This window comes from Dasypus novemcinctus, chromosome 10, assembly GCF_030445035.2.
Source record: "Dasypus novemcinctus isolate mDasNov1 chromosome 10, mDasNov1.1.hap2, whole genome shotgun sequence".
Classification (NCBI taxonomy): Eukaryota; Metazoa; Chordata; class Mammalia; order Cingulata; family Dasypodidae; genus Dasypus; species Dasypus novemcinctus.
Window position 1 is genome coordinate 18,853,658 of NC_080682.1, and position 18,942 is coordinate 18,872,599.

The window sequence follows — 18,942 nt, forward strand, 5'->3', positions numbered from 1 at the left end:
TTGTTGTATATTAAACTTTCTTTTCCCTTTATCCCTTTCTTCTTTTCTTTTTGAAAGCTTACTTTCTTGAGGAAATTTCCAGGAACTGTAAGTAGTGAGGCCAAAAAGAGCCAAAATTCTCCTGCCTATTGATATGAAATTCTCATGCCCTTTCTCTATGCTGGCAGCACAAATGAACATGTCAAATTACCTACATTTCTCTCATCTAACAATATCAATAAATATTAACTGATCACTAATATGTGCCAGGCACTGTTCTTGACATTTGGATGAATACTGAACAATACAAAGATACTTTTTGGAGCTCATATTCTAGTGATCAGTTTTGACATAAAATTAAAATATCAATGATATTATATGAACACTGAGGGGTGGGTAAGTGTAATTTAGTGATTATAAGTGCATACTCTTGAGCAGGAAGACCTAGACAAAAGCCTCAGATTTTTCTTTTATCAGCTCTAAAATTTGGACTAATAATTTAACTTCTCTGAACCTCAGCTTCTTCACATATAGAATGGGCAATATTTTGTTCCCAAATTCTAGATTTATTGAGAGAATCAAAGGAATGAACAAATATGAGTGTAAAAGACCAACTTATGGCACGTAGCTAGCACTCCATAAATTATTTACAATTTTATCATTAAGTACTGGTATAGGTAGGATATGGATTAAAATCTATTACCTATTGTACATGTATAGTAAGCAGATAATGGTTTGCAAGTTGTGACCAAGCTATAAAATTTCTATATTATGCCCTACAAATTAAATTTAAAATAATCTGGTATCAATTTAACATCTACCACCCATACTCAGTTACAGAAAATCCAGGCAGTGGCATCAAAGAAAATATATATTTATCTTCACTGGGGGTCCCACTGTGGACACGCCTGTTAAAACCTCCTCATTGGTTTACCCAGTATGCAGATACCAACTACCACTTTCCATGTTCCCATGTAACATGATGATCATATTGAATAGAATTGATTTTCAATAAAGTAAAAGAATACCTTCAGCTATTTTGTGTGCTATCACAGAAAACACACAAACCCCTGAATTCTAAGAAAGATCAGGCAAGGTTATACATCAGGATCATAGGAAATTCTTCAAGATGTATCATTTACTTACAGTGATAGCTCTCTTGCAGTCCTTTGTGGCCACAAATTTAGGAACATACACTTCATGTCTACCACTCAGTATTAGCACAGCTATTCAGCTTCTTATCTTGAGCCATCTCAAAAGGTCACTGAAACTACTGTTAAAATTCACCAATCCTACAATCTTGGTTCTACTATCACATGTTAGAGCTTTCTAGACAATAGCCTGCCACAGTGGGTTACTGAGAAAGGATGAGAATCCTAGCCGACCTTTAAGTATCAGCAGTCTTTGAATACTAAGCTTCTGGGCTAAATTTTCATTCATTCACTTATCTATTCATTTATTTATGATGTCCATGTAAATAATGGAAAAGTTTGTGTTCCTTATCCTTCATCTATATCTACTATTTAGCTAGATCCAGGTCCACAAAGATATTGTTTTGGGAAGGCCTTGTGAGACACCAGGCTCAGAATTTAAAACTTTTTATTATAGCTGAGTTGCAAGAAGGAAGAGGGAAAATGTTTCACCAAGTAAGGTCTGGGTACCATTTCAGCCTATTTGCTTAACAATCAAAATAACACATTCATATCTACGTGAGTACAAATGAAGATCCACGTCCAAGATTTCCCTGTGCTCAGAGAGGGAGGAGGACTCCGATGGATGAAAAGACACTTTGTGGTACTGATTGGAAGACAAGGATTCCTGACTTTCATGAAACAAAAGACTACATAGTGGCATTCAACAGGGCAAGGAAGGATGGATATAGCACTTATAAGTTACTTAACCTTGAAAGGCTGTTTGAAAGTCATGCAGATTACATGCATTTGAAAAGAGATCAATTTTACTGAGTCTTTTACTTTCTCTAACTATGGACATGCACTGTTTTATTATGAAGCAGCTGATTTCTTTATTAGAGTGTCTGGCCTTCATGAAGTCCTTGACCTGAGACACCTTGTCCACCATATGATTATCCCTTACACCATCCAAAAGCTGGTGACTTCATATTGTGGGAAAAATATCAGAGAAAGGCGGTCATGGAATATTGCTGGAAGGGACCTTTCCAGGATAATCTTGCCTTTGAGAGTAGTTGTTAAAATGCAAATAAATAATCCTTGGATGCATATTTTTTATAGTAAAATGGCATACTCATCCTTAATTTAAAATAATTGGAAATTACATCCATTAGAAATCTTAAAATGAACTTCTCCATAGATGCTCTTATCTTAGTTTGCCAGAGGTGCTGACAAACACCACACAGTGTTTTCATTTAAACAACGAGAATTTATAGATTAATTCTTTGGAGGCTTGAAATCCAAAATCAAGATGTCAGCAAGGCCATGCTTTCTCCTAGAGTCCATAGCATTCTGGTGACGGCTGTCTTTCATCACATGGCCATATCCTTAGTTTCCTGTGTTTTTCTTTGACTTCTGGCTTCTTTATTTAAGGCCTTCAGTAATAAAGATTAATACTTAGCCTTATTCAGTTTGCCATACCTAAAAAGGGTCTTCAAATATCCCATGAATAAATGAGTCCTCACCTTGACTCACTTGATCATATTCAAAGATGCTTCTTACAAATGGGTTCACACCCACAAGAACATGGATTAAGAATTTTATTTTATTTATTTTTATTTTTTATTAAATTGTCTTTTTTCTTAAAGATACATAGATCCCCAAAAATCTTACATTAATAAATACCCTGGACGGCGGACTTGGCCCAGTGGTTAGGGCGTCCGTCTACAATGTGGGAGGTCCGTGGTTCAAACCCCAGGCATCTTTGACCCATGTGGAGCTGGCCCATGCCCAGTGCTGATGCACACAAGGAGTGCCATGCCACGCAGGGGTGTCCCCTGCGTAGGGGAGCCCACGCGCAAGGAGTACGCCCCGTAAGGAGAGCCACCCAGTGTGAAACAAAGTGCAGCCTACCCAGGAATGGTGCCACACACAAAGAGAGCTGACACAACAAGATGATGCAATGAAAAGAAATAGATTCCCATGCCGCTGACAACAACAGAAGCGGACTAAGAAGAACACGCAGCAAATAGACACAGAGAACAGACAACCGAGGTGGGGGAGGAAGGGGAGATAAATAAATAAATAAATAAATCTTTAAGAAAAAAATACCTGAGGTTTACACATACCCCTCACCCCACCCACCCATTCCTCCTACATCGACAACCTCTTTCATTATTGTGGCACATTCATTACATTTGGTGAATGGATTAAGATTTGAACATGTCTTTTGTGTGGTATATGATTCAAACCCCAACACCTCTGAAAGTGGATGCATTAGTCAGCTAAAAGGAGTACTGGTACAAAGTACCAGAAATCTGTTGGTTTTTATAAGGGGTATTAAATTGGAGTAGAAGGTTACAGTCAAAAGGCCCTAAAGAATCTAACTTAAGATACCATAGTAGGTACTTTTTCACCCAAAGTCATTTGCAACGTGTTGAAACAAAATAATGGCAATGTCTGGGAGGGTTCAGCCTTCTTTCTTCCATAAGGCTCCGTGGGCCTGCTTCTTCTGATCTCAGCTGTAGGCTGGTGTAGGGCTCAGCTGCTCTGTTGTCTTCAGCTGCAAACTATGAGGTAAATGGCTCAACTTTCTTTCCCCGGGCCACAGGATCCTCTTCTGTGTCTCTGAGGCCTTCTCTTTTTTCTAGCATATCTGCTTCTTTCCGCTTGACTGAGTGTCCATTTATGTAGTCCACCAAGGTGGTCAGGACTCAACCCTGTATGCGGTAATGATATGCTAAAATCAAAGCCTTAATCTTGATTTAATCAAGTAAATGTAAAGCTTTTGAATTTAAATCAGTCAAAGGGTGTCATGCCCACAGGAACAGACCAGTTTACAAACATAATCAATATCTCTTTTTGAAGTTCATAAATAATAATAAATTGGCACAGTGGGCAATCCATAGAAATCGACACTTACAACATGCACATGCCTGCCTTAAACTGGAGAGATTCCACCCAGCAGCAGATTATTCCACATGCCTGGAAACATGGATTGTCAGTTTCCTTCACGAACTTTTGGTTTTTATTCTTTTCATCTTTTTTCCTCTTTAAGGGTTTAACATTATGCAGTTCTGATTTTTCCTATAATGTTACTCTCACTAATATTAATGACCTAGAGAGGAGCAACCTGCAGTTTCGATATCCAAAGCCATTGTGACCAAAGTAAATTTAGAGACTTATAGGATATGCAAAAACCTGTATTAATGGCTAATTCTGTGACTGATGCTTCTAAAATGAATATTGATCAAGTATATTCTAATCTAAAATTAGAATCAATTCTAATCCAAATTGGACAATTATGGAAAAAGATACTGGATAGGGTTGCTACCACTTTGTAAATGTAAAGACCAGGACTCAATCTAATTATATATGAGTCAATCTCACTTGGGAACATATTTCACTTTTATCAGTTTTCAATAAAGTTTTCTTTTTAGTAATACTATAAACCAAGTAATAAAGAGACTCAAACATTTGAAGCCATAAATTACTAAGAAAATAAAAAGAAGCTGAACATTTAGGCACAGAGAAAATTTAGGGTTGGATAATGGTGTATTACATTAACCTTATCAACAATGTTACTTCTTATAATTAATATATAAATGAAGCTAGTGCTCTTATGCTGAATTGGGAACTGTACATATTCTTGAGATGTAACTGAGATGGTCATGTCAAAACCAGACAAAATAAAGTATAACTCCACTAAAATCTATCACATCTCTTGTGGAGCTCTGGGCTTCCTTTCCCTTGTGGGGATCTGAGTCTTCTGCACCAATGAAGGATAAAGGGTACTTGTCCTTTGGGGATCTTCGTTAGACCATTCTAAATCTTCAGCTCTCCATGCCCATTAATGAACTATTTCTCCTTACAAAGAATCTAAAGTGAAAACCCTTTCTGGGGTTAAACATTAAAACTGTTAGAATGGGTTCTTTTAAATGAGTGATGTTAACCATAGGAGATGGACATGTAAGATGGTCATGTCATGTTTACCTTTCAATTTACTTGACATAATAAATAGCTCAGACCATAATCTAGGGCCAAAATACCAGTTTAAATTATTTAATACAAGTTGTTATGGAATGGACCTGTCTTGAAATTTCTTTTGACCGACTATTTCTAGCAGTTCCTGTTGTATCTAGGTGAACACCAAAAGTGAGGTGGAAAAATGTATATCTCTATTAGGAAAAGGCAACCTTAGTATTTCTTTTGCCTAATGGTTTAGAAAGCCAAAAGAGCATTCCTCACAGAATAATAAGGAGGGAAACCTGGAAAAATGGCAAAATCATCAGTTTTCTTGAACTTGTTAGGAATTTGAGGTTAGTGAGCAACCAAGTTCCTAAACTCCAAGAACAGACAGGTCTTTTCAAGGTAAGAAAGAACCTACCAGTTGTTTTCAGCTGTATCAGAGCACAGAAGGAACAGGATGGCTTCCATACAAGCAAGTAAAAAATTGGATTAAATTTGATAGATTTGATAAAGTTTGAGTGTGACCTAGCACATATAAAATCCCCGGGAGTCCCAGACAAAAGATGAGTTGCATTCACTCACAGGCTTTTTTCCATGGGCCTCACCCCGGTGCTCACCCTAAAGGTCTGGGACAGGGCAAAGGACCAGAAAGTGCCTTCCTTGGTCATGTAGAGAATGCCGCTGCAGGAAAGGCATGAAATGCACCCCTCCCTTGACTCTGCTCTTGAAGCAAATCCCTTAAGCTGCTAGGAGAGGCAACAATTCCAGCCGCCCTCAGGGCACAAGTAAAGAAACATTGTTGTGGGGAAAGGGAAAAATTTTAAAAGCTCTCTGTTCCTGCAGAAGGGGAGGAGGCGGTCCTGAGTTGAGGATCCTATTCCATTATTATCAAATGTAACAATCACTGTGGATGTGGTAGTTATCACTCTTCCATACAACATCTGCTATAGAGACAAGGCTGAGTTTAACTGCCATGGTAAGTAGCAGCAGGGATGACAAGAAACCTCATTCGGAAGTGGAGGCATTCTCGGGACTTGGAGTTGTCCTGGGTGGTGCCCCAGGGACAATTGCCGGATGTTGTATGTCCTCCCATGGCCCACTGGATGGAACGTGGGAAAGTGTGGGCTATGGTGTGGAACACGGAACATGGGCTGCTGCGATGCCCAGAGATGTACTCACCAGACGCAATGGATGTGACATGATGATGGGGGAGAGTGTTATTGGCGGGGGAGTGGTGGGGTGGGGGCGGTGGGGGTGAATGGGGACCTCATATTTTTTTTAATGTAATATCTTTTTAAAAAATGAATAAATTGAGTAGAATTTGGAAAAAAAAAGAAAAAAGAAACCTCATTCCTAAGGAACATAGGAGCTGCCTAAGAGTGAGGTCACAGCAGCCTGATAAGCACCAAGTAACAAATAAGTTTTTATTTCAGCTACTCATCTGTGGCTACTTCCTTCAACAAGTCTTCAAGAAACAAGAATTTTGGAAACTCATTTTTCTCACAAGATTCTAAACTCTTTCCTCTACACCACAGAAGGGAAACATTTTGGAACCTTTTGAAGAAGTAAGCCTGCTCTATTTTTCTCATTTCTATTTATTTCCTCTGATATTATCAGTTTGTACAATAGGAATATCTTTCTTCCTCTCCAAAATCTGATCCTGAGAAGATGGAGGTGATTTGCCTCAAGTCCTTTTCTCTATACCCAAGGCATTTTTTAGAATCTTGGTGCATTTTGATAATGTTTTATCATGTATTTTATCTGGGTAGTAGGAGTCCCAATTAAAGGTAAGCATCACCTAATACTGAGGCATAAGTATGTACAGGATTATAGGATAAGCTAAAGTCATAAAAATTCCAAATTGAGGTAATATAAGTAAAGGATTTAAGGAATGCTTGGGGAGAAGATATACACTATAGTATCTTCAACTGCTCACGCAATAGGACAATATGGAATATTTTTAGAGAAATTGTTCTCTTCATCATCTCATAAGTAAGAGCCTAATGGAAGGAGACTGGGCAAGAATTATTTCCGTCATATATTTTTTCATACACATATGAATGCACAAAATGCCCTATGTAAGATCATTCATTTTTTTCTTTATAAGTTCATTTGTATACACACTTTAGATAAAAGGAATCATACATTACGTAGTGCTTTGTGCCTGGATTCTTTCAATTAGCATAATGGCTTTACTCTGATATTAACATCTTATAGTATTATATACATTAGTTCAGTTTCAAAGAAAAATGGTATTATATATGCAATTTTACCCATATTCAGATTTCCCATGCATTTTAATATGCTGTACAGTCCCATGTTGCATTTTTTAGCTTTCCTTTTAGTGATATGCATGACATTAGACTTTCCTTTGAGCCACTGTCATACCTATATAATAGCACTGCTAGTTAAAAACATTTATGTAGTGCTTTCACCATTTCTATGCATTTCTAAAAATTGGCACACATCCTTTTTACCAATTCTGCACAAGTTAACTATCAAATTTCCATTCTCTGTCTTCATTCTATTTTCTGGTGACCCATATTCAGGTTATTATCTCTATGAGATTACACAGTATATTTAGTTCATAGTAGCACAATCATAGAGTATTTATCCTTTTATGTCTGGCTTGCTTCACTCAGCATAATGTCCTCCAGATTCATCTACACTGTCATATGCTTCATGACTTCATTTCTTCTTACAGCAGCATAATATTCCATCTTGTATAGAGACCATACTTTGTGTATCAATTCATCAGTCGATGGATACCTGGGTTGTTCCCACCTTTTGGCTATTGTGAATAATGCGAATATAAACACTGGTTTGCTTATGTCTGTTTGTATCACTGCTCTCAGTTCTTCTGGGCATATACCCAGTAGTCGTAATGCTGGGTCACATAGCAAATATTTATTCAACATCTTTAGGATCTGCCAAACAGTCCTCCACAGTGGATGTCCCACTCTATTTTCCCACCAACAGTGAATAAGTATTCCTATCTCTCCACATCCTCTCCAAAACTTGTAATTCTCTGTCTTTTATTTTTTTGTCTTTTTTCATTAAAAAAATTTATTGTAGTATATCACTCACACATAACATACATAAACAATAAGTGTGTAGTAATAGTTGCAAACTTACAAAACAAACATACATAGTATTATACAGGACTCTCAACAACTCACCTTACCATCAATACCTTGCATTGTTAATATACAGTTTAAACTAATGATTAAAGAGCATTGTCAAAATATTACAATTAACCAAAATATTTTCCCCCAACCCACCTTAAAGAATATTCTGTTTTTTAATAGTGCCCATTCTAATAGGTGTGAAAAGATAGTTCATTGTAACTTTGATCTGTCTTTCCCTAATCACTAGGGATGTTGAACATTTTTTCATGTGTTATTCACCATTTGTAATTCTTTGGACAACTGTCTTTTCAAGACTCTTGACCATTTATTATTGGGTCATTTGTCTTTTTATTGGTGATTTGTAGTATTTTTTTATATATCATGGATATTAAATCCTTATCAGGTATGTGATTGACAAATAGTTTCTCCCATGGAGTCAGAAGGCCTTTTCAGTCTCTTTATAGTCTTTTGAAGTGCAAAAGTGTTTAATTTTGAGGTGGTCCCATTTATCTTTTTTTTTTTTTTGTAGTTTTTGCTCATGCTTTCGGTATAAGATTTGAGAAACCACCACCTACTGCAGGGTCTCTAAAATGTTTCTTTACATTTTTTTCTAGTAGTTTTAGGGTTCTGGTTTTTATATTTAGGTCTTCAATTCATTTTAAGTTGATTCTCATATAGGGAGTGTGATAGGGGTCCTCCTTTTTTCCTTTATTCTTTTGGTTAGGGATATCTAGTTCTCCCTGCACCATTTGTTGAAGAGACTGTTTTGTCCTGTTAACATGGCTTTGGTAGGTTTGTCAAAAACTAGTGGGCCATAGAGTCGAGGGTTTAATTCTGGATTCTCAGTTCGATTCCACTAATCAATGTGTCTATCTTTATGTCAATACCATGCTCTTTTGACCACTGTAGCTTTGTAATAGTTTTCAAGTCCCACACTGCTCCTCTTTTTTAGAATGCTTTTGGATATTCGAGTGCACTTTCCCTTCCAAATTAATTTGGTAATTGCCTTTTCAATTTCTGTATAGTAGGCTGTTGGAATTTTGCTTGGTATTGCATTGAATCTATAAATCAGTTTGTATAAGATTGATATCTTCATGATATTAAGTCTTCCAATCCATGAACGCGGATTGCATTTCCATTTGTTTAGACCTTCATTGATTTCTTTTTACAAAGTTTTGCAATTATTTGCATATTGGTCCTGTACATCTTTGCTTCAATTGATACCTAGGTATTTGAGACTTTTTGTTGCTTTTCATAAATGAGAGTTTTCCCTTGATTTCCTCCTCAGATTGTTCAATGCTAGTGTACAGAAACATTACTGATTTTTGCATGTTGGTCTTGTACCCTGCCACTTTGCTGAACTCTCTTATTAGCTCAAATAGCTTTGTCGTAAATGTTTCAGAATTTTCTCAATATAAGATTATATCACTTGTGAATGGTGAGACTTTATTTCCTCTTTTCTTTATTTGGATGCCTTTTATTTCTTGTCTAATTTCTCTAGCTAGAACTTCTAGCAAATGTTGAATAACAGTGGTGACAGTGGGAATCCTTAACTTGTTCCCAGTCTTAGAAGGAAAATTTCAACCTTTCCCTAATGAGTATAATGTTGGCTGTGAGTTTTTCATATACGCCCTTTTTATACAGAGAAACTTTACTTCTATTCCTCTCTTCTGGAGTGTGTTTATCAAGAAAGGATACTGGATTTTGTAGAATGTCTTTTCTACATAGATTGAGATAATTGTGGGTTTTTTCTTTTAATTTGTTAGTGTTGTATATTATATTCATTGGTTTCTTACATTGAACTACACTTGTATACTATGAATAAATCCCCCTTGATTGCAGTGTATAATTCTATTGATATACTGTTGGATTCTATTTACAATAAGTGCATCAGATTTCCCAGAGAATCTATCTCACAAGTTTTCAGTCCACCCTATTTATTGGGCATGATGCCTGGTTGTCAGTGTATGTGTGTATGCATGGACGGTAGTTCCAAACTATATACTTTGCAAGAAATACAATAATATTGTAATCCATAGATTTAGCATCAAATTCTACTTTGTACCTTATACTCACATAACCTCCTTGTGAGATGTAACTAGATTAAAGAAAAGATTGGCCTTCAGGAATGTTAAATTTCTACAGTTTAAAGAGCCTGAGAAATATATGTCACAGGTACCTCTACCCTACTCTGGGGTTTTCTTCAAGACTTAAAAGTCCAAGGTGGTGGAATGCGGCGGCTTGCTCGGTCGGTAGAGGTGGGGTCTGGCTGCGGACGAGGGGTCAGTCCAGCTCTGGACGAGGGGTCAGTCCCGCTTGGGACGAGGGGTCGGTCCCACTGGGGACGAGGGGTCGGTCCGGCAGCAGACGAGGGATCGGTCTCACAAGGGGTTGCGTGGTTCGGCTGACGGGGTCGCCCAGCGAAGCCGGCGACGAAGGGGTCGCCCGGAGAAGCAGGCGACGAACTGGGGACAAGGGAGGCCAGGCCCTTGTCGGGGGCTCTCAGGACTGGAGGGCGCACGGCCGAAGAACTACCGCGGAGACAAGGTAAACACGCAAGTCCACTTTATTGAGGGAGAGGCAACAGTTTTATAGGGGCTGGGGAAGGCTGATTGGTCAAAGCCACGCCCTGTTCTGATTGGTTGCCGGCAAAAGGTCAGTGGGCGGTACTGGACGGGGGAGGGGTGGTGGTTAGGGATTGGCTGTCGCTGTTGCTGGGGGAAGGGGCAGGGTTTAGGGATTGGTGGCTGCTGTTGCTGGGGTGGAGGGCAGACTTGAGTTTCCCGCCCACGCCTGGCTGTTGCTGCTGTCGGGGGGAGGGAAAAGGGCAGACTGGATTTTTCCGCCCATGCCTGGCTGTTGCTGCTGTCGGGGGAGGGGAAAAGGGTAGACTGGATTTCTCCGTCCACACCTGGCTGTTGCTGCTGTCGGGGGAGGGGAAAAGGGCAGACTGGAATTTTCTGCCCTGCGCCTGCGCAGGGAGAAGGAAGAAGAAAGGTGCCGCCCCACAAGGCATCGGGTGGTGCCATCTGGGAGGAGGGGCAGCCGCGGAAGCATGGCTGCCGAGAAGGGGAGACCCGAGGGCACTCTGCGCCCATGCCGAGCTTCCTTCAGGGGTGGCGGTGGGCCCGACCAACCACCTTATTGTGGGGGCAGCGGAATTAGGCCTACCGCGGCCGCTCCCCTCGCCAGGCCAGCAAACCACACTTTAGCCCGAGGGGTGACCGCAGTGGAAAACCTTTCAGTCATCCAGCATGTATTATGCACTCAATACATATGTGTGGATTGAATAAATGAATTAATGTTTGCCTTTGTAAGATGGAAGAACTAGAGAAATTAATGCAAGCATTTCATGAATTAAAAATATGTAACCCACCCATTTATTGAGGGCCTTCTAAGGTCCCAGATACTGTGATAATTGTTAATATTGGTGTATTAGTCAGCCAAAGGGGTGCTGATGTAAAATACCAGAAATCTTTTGGCTTTTTAAAAAATTCTTCCCATTTCTCTCCCCTGCCCCTCCCCTACCTGGCTGACCGTGTCTAATCGCTGCATGATCCTCTGTATCTATATCTCTTTTTTGTCTTCTTTTCTCATCTAGGATTCAATCCTGGAGACCCCCGATGTGGAGAGAGTTTCCCTCTCAATTGTGCCCCCTCATTTACCAATCTTTGCTGTGCTTCACTTTGATTCTCCCCTAGGTCTCTCTTTTGTTGCCTCATCATCTTGCTGTGTGACTCACTTGTGCAGGTTCTGGCTCACCCCGCAGAATCTGGCTCACCATGCGGGCCCTCACAGGGGCACTCAGTTCACCAGGGAGGCAATGGCTTACCATGTGGGCACTGGCTCACTATGAGGGCACACATGCAGTCACTTGGCTCACTGTACAGGCACTTGGCTCACCACACAGACACTCACGTGAACACTTGGCTCACTACATGGGCACTCAACTTGCCACATGGGCACCCACATTGGTACTTGGCTTGCCACATGGGAACTTGGCTTGCCACACAGACACTAGCTCACAATGCACGCATGCCCTCTCTTCCTATTCTTCACCAGGAGACCCCAGGGACCAAACCTGAGTCTTCCCACGTTGCAGTTGAAGGCCTGAACACTTGAGCCACATCTGCAACCCTGTTCATTTTTATAAAGGGTATTTATTTGGCATAGAAGCTTATAGTTACTAGACCATAAAGCCAAAGTTACTTCCCTCACCAGTCTACTGCCATGTGTTGGAGCAAGAGAGCTGCCAACATCTGCATGGATTCAGGCTTCTTGTGTTCCTCTCTTTCTAGGGCTTGCCTCTCTCTGAGCTCAGCCACTCATTCTCTGGTCTCTGCAAACTACAAACTATCAGGCAAAAGGCTCATCTCTCTTCCTGGGGCCTTCTCTGGTTTGTTATGACCAAGCAGCTCTGTGTGCTTACTGCCCAGGTATTCAGCTCAAAATTTCAACCTCCCTTCTCTGCATTGGGATTTCTCTGTAAGTCCCTGCCAACCAAGGGGGCAGGCATACAATGTCCTATGGACATACCAATCAAAGCCTTACTCATTATTTAATCAATGAAAAGCAAAACCTCTAAATCCAGTATACTCTAATATGCCAAGAGGAAAGGACCAGTTTACAAACATAATCCAATATTTCTTTTTGGAAATTATCAATATTATCAAATTGCTACTAATGGGGAAAAATTAAGATGCATTTCCTGCTCCTGAGGAGTTCACTACCTGGGAAAGAAATCTATAACCCAATCTACCAATTCTGTAATGGAGATATCCCTAAGCATTTACTGGAGAATATAAAAAGGGAGTGATATCTTCTGCTTGAAGTGAAGGGCAACAGAAGGAGTCAATAAAGAATGACAGGACCATCAGCTAGACTTTGCGGGTGAGCAGAAGCTGGACTTAGAAATCACAGCAGAATAGGGAATTCCAGACAGGAAATAAAATACAGAAAACCAGGGGTGTTACATTAAAGACTTTCTTGAAACAATATCAGGTGGTATAGCATGGTGGAGAGTAGTAACATAAGCTCAAAGAAGGTAGATGAAAGCCAGGTGGTAAAAAAGATTTCATTTACATTTCCTAAAAGCATTTAATGAGCTCAGAAGCTCCAGTCAAGACATATCATGGTCTTCACATCCTACCTAAGTCTCCTTTTTTCACATCATAAGGAAAAGGAACAAAAGTTAAACACCTGTTGTTTTCCTGAAATGGGGGACATATACATGGAATAATCAGTAACACTCACTGGTCTACATTCACCAATAGGTTAAAGAAACAAGATCCAAAATGTGAAATCTTTGGAACTAGATATGCTTTTTCATAGAAACAAACCAATATTGGTTCAATTTCCACAAATACAAATCAATCTTTCTTTACTATGCCAAATAATCAGTGGTCCTACAGGGTTAAGCTAAAAAGAAGACGACCTTGGACACACAGGCAAAGAGTAATCCAATGCAGTGAAATAAATGTTGGTTTGTTTTCTTGTTGCAATGAGAGAGACAGCATACCATGGGGAACTGTAGGGTATCTTGGTTATAGTGAGTTAGGAGGGACTTGAGTTTGGTTATTTGAAGAAAGAGTCAAGGAAGCCTAGTTTCTTCCTGAATTGGATACTGTCAGAAAACATGGGAAATTTGATTTAATACTTTTATCTGCAAGGCAGGAGAAAGGAGTGGTGACAAAGAGACAGCAACCACTCATGTTAGCTAGGGAGAGGAATATTTGGTCATTTTTGTGCATTGGACTATCTTGTTTCTGTCTGTGCTCAAATGTGTTTACAGAATGGCCTTATTTTTGTCTCATTCCATTACAGTCACAGAGTGACCTTGCCTGATGTTGCTGTTTTATGAAAGTGTTATATTTCAGGGATTACTTTTGATTCTTTCTCAAATGTAGGAAACCCCTAAAGTGGACTAAGAGTTATTTTAGACAAGTGATCTCAAGAGTAGAAACAGAAGGGAAACAAAGAAGCACAGACTTATTTCTGACATCTGCTGTAAGATATTTAGAGCCACTTGAGTCTATCAAGAAAGCATCTTTTAGCATTAAAATCAGCACCATATGTTGAAAAGCTATTCCTATGAATTTGTCTAGATATCTTTGTCCAAGATCAAATGATGATAAATGCACCATCTATTTTTGGGTTCTCTTTTCTAGTCCATTGATCTATTTGTCTATACTTTATTCTAGTTCTACAGTGTTTGATTATTACAGCTTTCTAGTAAGTTTTTAAATCATGTAAATTTCAGAATCAGGATAAATTCAGGTCCTGTTACTCCATTTTCTTGGAAGCAGAACTGTTGTGGGAAACTGACTTACCTGTCCTTATTATAAATGTTACACATGTTCTATTGTTGATACTGCAGTTGTTGGATGTTGCAGTTGTTCTTTATTGTAGATTATGTTGCAGTTCTAATAGCAAACAGCTGCTTGGTAGTTTCCAATAAATATGAGGTGGAGTTTAGGGTAGGCACTCTCAGTTCCAGAACCTGTAAGTCCCCTGGTCCTATCTTTATTTCCTCTCCTGTGTCTCTCTCTCTGTCCTTTTATTTCATAAAGTTCTTCATTGCCTTCCTTTCAAGCCAACCTATTGTGAGCTGATCGCAGCAACTAGCACCCAACATGCGGCCTGAAAGAGCTCAGCAACTCGCCCCTAATGTAGGGCAGGAAGACTAAAGCTGTTGTGATGGTGCAGAGCCCGGAGTGGCTTGGAAAACCTTTGAAGTCCTTGAGGGTTTGCTTGTATTTACACAGGAGATGGAGAAAATCCTGTGTGGGTACCAGCTTGTCAGATAAAGCCATATCATGAATGCCAGGAGGCAAGGAAAGTTCTTATGGAATCCAGAACCTTTGGTCATGCAGATGGAGAGACAGATGCTGGAAACTGCTTGACTGGGTCTCATTCCAAAGACTAGAATGGGTTTACATCAAAGTATCTAAACTACAGAACTTGTTCAAGCATGACATCATAAAGCAAGTATGATATGAGAACAGAAAGAGATTAAGAAAGAAATTGAGAGGAGGAAAACTGGAAAAGAAATATTGAATTATAAAAGGAAGCAATGAAGAAATTCTAGATTAATAGATTTGGAACTCCTTTTGTGTTTGTTCAATATCATTGTGTGTGTTGTAATTGTTTCAGTGTGTGTGAAAATGAAAGAGAAAGAGAAAAAGAAGGAAAAAGAAAGAGAAGAAGAAAAAAGAAAGAAAAAGAAAGAAAAAAGAAAGAAAAAAAGAAAGGAGAAGAGAGAAAGAAAAAGAAAGGAGAAAAGAAAGAGGTAAAGAAGGAGGAAAGAAAGATAGAAAAAAGGAGAAAAGAAAAAGGATGAAAGAAAAAGTGAGAAAGGAAGGAAAAAGGAAAGAAAAAGGGAGAAAGATAAAGAAAAAGAGAAGAGGATAAAATGAAAGTTGTAAAAGTTAAGCAAATAATGAAAAAGGTAAAAAGTTTGTGGGAATATTAACTGACATAAGGTGTATTTTGTCCTAAAATAAATTGGTTAGTATGGAGATATGTGGGACAGAACTAGTATGCATATTGTAAATTGTAAAAGTATTGTGGTAGCATTCAGTGAGATAATGTGTTTTGTAAAAGTAAAACAAGCCTGAACGAATACAAAAAGTGCGAAAACTGTGAAAAAGTCAGCAATGGACTTTGCAGTTCTTCAAGGCTTTTTGCCCTGTCCTCTGGCAATGAATCTGGCTACATTGGAGAATCCTGTGGTAGTGACCCTACTAAGAACATCAGAGACAATGGTATTTTAAGGGTCTGGAATAGGCAAATAATTGGGATAAGCTGTAAGGTCCCTGAAATGTTGTTTGGTTGAGTAAGACAAAACTATACTCTCTGCTGTATTTGATAAAGTACAATGTTTTCTCATGTTAACAGAATTTGCAATATTGTTGGTATACTAAAAATCTTTGATCCCTCACTGAGATGTGTTAATTAGGAAAGTTCCTTCCTGGGAGTAGGGGGACCTCCAGGAGGCTGCCTTAAAAAATTAAAAAAAGTAGAAGAAGGTGGATATTGACTTAGCTTGTGAATTGGATGTGGCCCCAGGTCCAGTGAAGATGCTAAAAGCACTATACAAACTGGGGAAAATGAGATTGTTTTTGATCAAGTACTGGCCTATATAGCCTTGCCAGTTGGGAATAATTAAGCCCATGAGAAATGAAAGTCTATTAATTAAATGTCTGCTAGTTGGAAGTCTTATTGTTTGTTGTTGCAGTTACGGATTATGTATAAAATACTTGAATACTAATCAGAAGTTTAATAATGAAATGTATTGTTTACTTAAGTGATTTGATGAACTGTAAATGATATATAAATGTACCTTAATGTAAACCTCATTTTAAGTTTGAACAATCCTGTGACTGAATATATTGGGAAAAAAATTTAGTGAGTATTGTTCAAACCTAAAAGTGAAAATATCATGCAGGAAGCTTTGTAAATCAGTGAAACATTATTTGTATAGACTTTGCAAAAACAAAAAGGGGGAAATGTTGTGGGAAAATGGCTTACCTGTTTTTTTATTGTAAATGTTAATATCTGTTCTATTGTAAATGTTGCAGTTGTTCCCTGTTATTGTAGATGATGTTGCAGTTCTAATAGCAAACAGCTGCTTGGAAATTAGAGTCGGCACTCACAGAAGCTGTGAGTCCCCTGTTCCCATCTTTATTTCCTCTCTTGTGTCTCTTTCTCTGTTCTTTTATTTCATAAATTTCTGTGTTGCCTTCCCTTTGAGCCAACCTACTGTGAGGTGATCACAGCACAGAACTGTTCTCCTTGTGGTTCTAAAGCTACAAAGTTGCCCAGTTATGGTCAGGAGAGTTGCATCTCACACTGCCATTTCTTCAGTGTCCAGTTTTAATCCAGGGACCGCTCAGAACAATTTCTTGGTGTCTCCACTTAGAAGCAATTTTTATCTCTCCAAATATCACATTTCAAAACAGAAGACTGTGACACAGCCCCTTTTTCTTCATTTTTTATACATTTGGGAAGTTATGGAAATCCCATTTTGATGCAGTGAGTCAAATAGTAAAACTACTGTTTTTATACTACCCAGTAATTTCTGCAATATGTATAACAGAAGCAATAGTGAGGCTTAGAAATGGAGGAGAGTCTCAAAAATAAGATAAGGCTCAGTGATAGAGTCTGAGTACAAATTTTGAATATGACCTGGCAATAAAAAGAGGTTAATTTTTTATATTTTAGACTATGTCAAAATGACATTCAATAAAATGGCTGCCTTGAAACATCATTCAGTCTATAAGATATTTTTCTCTATGAATGAATTATTCTTCCTACTAGCTATCATAAGTAGTTATGGGATTATTATTTTTTCCCTTCCTGATAGTGTCCATGTCTTTTATATTTTATTCTATGATCCAAACAACTAGAATAGGGAGTTTCATAAAGCTTAAAAAAATTTATTGAGTCAATAATAAATGGATGAGTACATAGATGGATGAGTGGAGGGATAGATGCTCAGATTCCTACTATTTCAGAAAATTCTACTTAGTTTGAAATGAAGCAGGTTAGGAAGAATACAGGTGATCATCATTGCAAATGATACTCTACTAAAAATAATAGCATCAATTATACTCATTAATGCATATTGAATACCACACTGTGCCAGGCATTATGCTAAGTGCTAATCCATATTGTCTCATTGATTTATTGTCAGACACATGGATTAACCCATTTACTCCTCACAAAAAACTTCTCGGATACAATTATTGTCATGCCTATTTAATAAATGAGAAATCAGAAGCACATTGAAACTAAATAAGTTAGGGAAGGTCAAGGAGCTATAGTCAGGATTTGAATCCAGTCATGCCATAGTCCTATGCTCTTAACTACCATGTTGTACTGTGTGGTGGATTGAATTATACATCCCAACATAGACACGCTCTTAATCTTAATCCACATTCATGTGTGTGAATCCATGGTTAATGGTATCTCTTGTAGATGTTAATTAAGATATGACCCAAATGGAAGAGGGTGGGTCTTAATTCTTACTATTGAAAGTCTTATAAAGAGAAGAAACCAAAGTGAGAAGTGAGAGGGGGCCACAGTCGAAACTGGAGATGAAGAAGATAATACCAGGTGATGCAAGGCAGAGATTCAAGCTAAGAAACTCCAAAGGTTGTGGCAAGCTAGAACCAAAATGCTACAGATTTGGTTAAAGCAAGGCTCAGTGATATTTTTAAAAAATACTTTTTGTATTTATTTTTAAAAGATACTTAGATTACATTTAAAAAATATATATAAGTGTTTCACATATGCCCCACTCTCCACACCTCCCACTTCTACCCATGCTAACAACTTAGCATTGGCACACAGCATGTATTATAATTTACATTGTAGTTTACACTCTCTCCCACTCAATTCTGTAGGTTATGGCAGGATATATAATGGCCTTTATCTGTCATTGCAATGTCATTCAGGAGAATTCCAAGTCCTGAAAATGCCACCATATTGCACGGTTTTCCCTCTCCCTGACTTCAGCACCTCCAGTTGCCAGGCTCCACATCAATGATAGAGTTTTCTTCATTGCTAGAATCACAATAAGTCTATAGTAGAATGCCAGTAAATCCACTCTAGTCCATATTTTATTCCCCAATCATGAAGATTCCTGAATAGTGATGCCCACTCCACCTCTAATTGAGAGGGAGTTTTGAACCCAAAAAGTGGATGGCTGGGACTCTTTGTAGCAGTAGAATCTCTTA